This window comes from Tupaia chinensis, unplaced genomic scaffold (assembly GCF_000334495.1).
Source record: "Tupaia chinensis unplaced genomic scaffold, TupChi_1.0 Scaffold000511_1, whole genome shotgun sequence".
NCBI lineage: Eukaryota > Metazoa > Chordata > Mammalia > Scandentia > Tupaiidae > Tupaia > Tupaia belangeri.
In genome coordinates this window covers 882,924-886,484 of record NW_006160024.1, presented here as the reverse complement: position 1 = coordinate 886,484, position 3,561 = coordinate 882,924, and the positions used below count along the sequence as shown (strand labels likewise).

Genomic DNA, 3,561 nt, shown 5'->3' with positions numbered 1-3,561 from the left:
TCCACACTCCCTCCCCGGCGAGCTGCAGGCCCTTTACCAGAGGCCCTCGAGGGCACGGTGCGCGCCGCCAGCCTGCACCGCGAACGGGTCCTCGCGCTCTCGGACACACGCCACAAGCTAGCCGCAAGTCGGTCCGGCCCACGAACCAAGCAGATTCTAGGGCTGCGGTTCGTGCGCCGCGGAGCCCCGGTGGTCAGGGGAGGCTATAGGTTTCTCGGTGCCTGTGTATCGAGTGGCCGACACTGTCTACAGGACGCCCGCACACCGAGCACTGCGCCCAGACATGTCTGAGAGGGCGAGCGCAGTAGCTGCCCCGAAACTTCGGCCTGAATAAGTAAAAGGAAAAGCCCAGTCCCATCAGTTAAATCAGCACCGCAGTTCCGCAAACACTCCGCAAACGGCCCGCGCGACCCAGGAGAGCCTTGGGAACAGTATGCGCTGCTCTCCTAGCTCGGCCTGCAGCGCTTCACCGCAACGCGCGCTGCATCCCAGCTAAGCCGCACTTCGGCCAAGTGTCCGCACCCTCTGAGCGAGCGACCCCTCCCGAAAGTGGACCTGTGCGAGAGTTACCCCCGACCACCCCGAACGTCCCCTCCCGCCGGGCGACACACAGGACGGATACATGCGTGTCCGCCTACACGTGCACTGGAAGCAGGCAGTAGGTGGAGCCGTTCGCGCTCTGCAGCCCCTTTTCCATCGGTCCCCGGCCCGTTCCGCGCGATTCAGAGATGTTTACCTTGCGTTTCTCAGTCCGAGAATCAGAGTCAGACATTGGGGGGACGAGAGCCAGGGGAAGGGCGCCGAGGCGGCGGCGGCGGCGGCTGGGCAAACCGAGCAGCCCGAGGCGGTGCTCGCCGCAGTGGGGCAGGGCTCGCGGAGTGGCAAGAAAGCGGCGGTGGTGCTCGACGCTGTGCTCTGACAAGCTGGGGACTCGGAGGCAGCGCGGAGCGAAGTGAAACCTGCGCGGCCCTGAGCCCTGCTCAGGCTGGCGGGCCCGCGCCGGCGCCCAATCACCGCGGGCCCCGCCCCCGCCAGGTCCCGCCCCGGCGTGCAGGCTGGCAAGGCCCGCCCTCGGGGCGCCTCTGCTGGCCCCCAGTGCAGGATCCGACAGGTAAAGGCGGGGGTGGCTCCGCTGGGTTCCCCGCCGAGCGCTCCGCCAACCCCGGCGTGTTTACTGAAGTGACTTGGCCGGACGGGGGGCGCTATGTACGCACCCATCCCCCACCTCGACGTGTGTCCTTGCCTCCCCAAACTGCTGGCCGCCGCAGCGTACGCAGACAACACAGGGGGCGCTCGGGGCACACCCTGGGCCGGGCCGGGCAGTAGCCGCTGGTGGAAAGAGTCCCTTGTGCAGAGAGAACTGCTCCTGGGCGCTGGGGCAGGTTCGGGAACTAAGTCGTTTTTCGAGATCGTGTGGGTGCGAGTTTGGGCAGGGGATCTCTGAGCTCTCCTCCTTCCGAGAGTGGGGCGCAGAGCTGGACCTGGATTAGTAAACTCCTCATCTTCCTCGTCCCCGTCTCCCGTGGGACTCTGACACGCTTCTGCCACCCCGCAGGAGCGCCTCAGCCTTTCCCCCCTCGCCTAGTCATCGTAAGAGACAGTCCACATTGGGAGGGGAAGTTGACAAAGAGACAAGGAATGGTCCCAGAAGGCGTCTCTGCAGCCTGGGTACGGGGCCAGATGCCAGTGTGCAAAGAGCAGGTAAAATAGAGAAATGGAAAAATAACTCGGAGGAAAAAAAAAATCAAGAAAATAAAGACACCGAGGAGAGGCGCGACCCCCCCAGTGAGAGAGAAGGTTGTGCCGGTTCCCAGCCGGGACCCTCGAGTTTGCTGAGTTCTCTAAAATCTCCCGGAACGGTACCTCGGCGGGCTGAGGCCGGCGAAGGCCGAGCAGCGGAGTTTGGGCGCTGCCCCTTCACCCTCCTCCTGGTCGTCCGTGGGCCGGCGGTCTCCCTGCGGTGGAGACCAAGCTCCGCGCCTCGCCTAAGTTCCTCCCAGATCTGCACCCGCATCGGCCTCCCCCGCGGAGGAGTGGGAGGCTTGGTCTCCACAAGGAGCATCCTACCTGGGGAGATCAGGCTAGACAGATTAAGGAAACTCAGTTTAGGGCTCGCACTAGCCCGCACCCTTGGCGTAGAGGGAGCGAGGTGACATTGTCCCGCCGTCGCGCGACGTGGTCAGTTTTTATGTTGGCAGATCCATAACGTCTGCGTGACACAGCACACCCCGGTTAAAGTCTTTCAAGCGCCTTCTCGGGTGAACCCTGAACGAGCTGGAAGAGACCGTGAGGTCGGGGAGGGACAGGAGGACGCGCCGGGCCCTCCCTGGGATTTCGCTGTAAGAGGGGAAGGGCGTGGGCGTGGGCGAGGCGAAGTGCGTCGGAGGCCGGAGATCTACCCTGACCGCGACTCCAGTTCCCGGCCACGCCCTGGCCGCTCCGCACCGTACCCAGGGGAGCACCGCAACCTACGGCGGCGGCTGAGTGCCCCACGCCCGCCGCACGCCCGACTTCTCCGCGTTCTCCGCGGGGTCGTGGGCTGGAGACTGGGACCGGAAAAGAACCACGCAGAAGAAAACCCTGCTGCTTGTTCTGGTGCAGCGCCGCCGCCCCCGCGTCGTCGCCGCCCTCCCGCGACCCTGTGAACACTTTAAAAAACAAAGCCGTCGGGGGGGAAACGGCGGGCTAAGCGCTCCAATTTGAGACGCTACAAGGTAGCCGGCCGCACGCGCGACCCAGTCTGTGTTAAGCAGCCTCCACCCTGCACCTTACGTCGGGTGTCCGCGGGCCTATGCAGCCTTCTCGCGCGGCGTGGAGAATAGCCGGGAGCTGGGCCGGGGCAGAGAAGGGGCTGCGTTAGATCATCGGTCCTGGACGTCGCCCTCGCCCACACCGGCAGAGCGGTGTCCCTTCCTGCCTCTGCGCTCGGGAGGCGAAGGGCGGGGTGGTGGGGGGAGGATGGCGAGGACCGAGAGACGAGTGAAGTTCGGTAACCGGGATCTGCAAAAGGGGAAATCGTCGGCCCTCGCCCGGGACCACAGCCTGGGAGGTCTGTCCGAGTTCCGAAACCAACTTACGGCGGCGTTCTGCCCCGCGGGTCTCCCGGTCCTCTGCCAGCAGGCGAGCGCCTTCCCGCCGCTTACTTTATTAAACGTGGTATCTACGCTCTTCTGAAGGAGCGATTACAGCTTCATGTGGTAAAAATGTTTTCCGCGCGTTGTCTTGACTGCCGGAAAACGCCTGCCTGGGAGGACGGGCCTGAGTTCTTGCTTTGCGGAAAGCAAAACTCTGGGCTCCTCCAGCCCCTCTCCCCACCCGCCTGTGCGTTTCCACGCAGAGCCCAAGAGGGTCGCATTCACTGGAATAGCATCACTTGCTGAACTGAACGTTTGCCCGCGCGCGGAATAGATGGAGCCTTTTCCTTTGGCCTGAGCGTGTTTAATTTTTAGGTTTAGATTCTTTTCCAGCCTGCACCAGTTTTCCGAAATCACCGAGAGTGTGAGTCACCGCGGACAGTAGACCTTCCGTGCACTCCGCTGCGGGGCGCGCTCAAGGCGCACT

General features: G+C 64.0%; 1 protein-coding gene across 1 annotated transcript in view; it reads right to left on the bottom strand.

The window, feature by feature from the left end:
• The window catches only part of BCL2L11 (BCL2 like 11), a 53,591-nt gene extending 52,607 nt beyond the window's left edge, over positions 1 to 984 (bottom strand). The window contains exon 1 of the mRNA XM_006156637.3: positions 737 to 984. The gene's annotated coding sequence lies outside the window, so the exon portion shown is untranslated. The remainder of the gene's footprint in view (positions 1 to 736) is intronic.
• Positions 985 to 3,561: the final 2,577 nt, after the last annotated feature.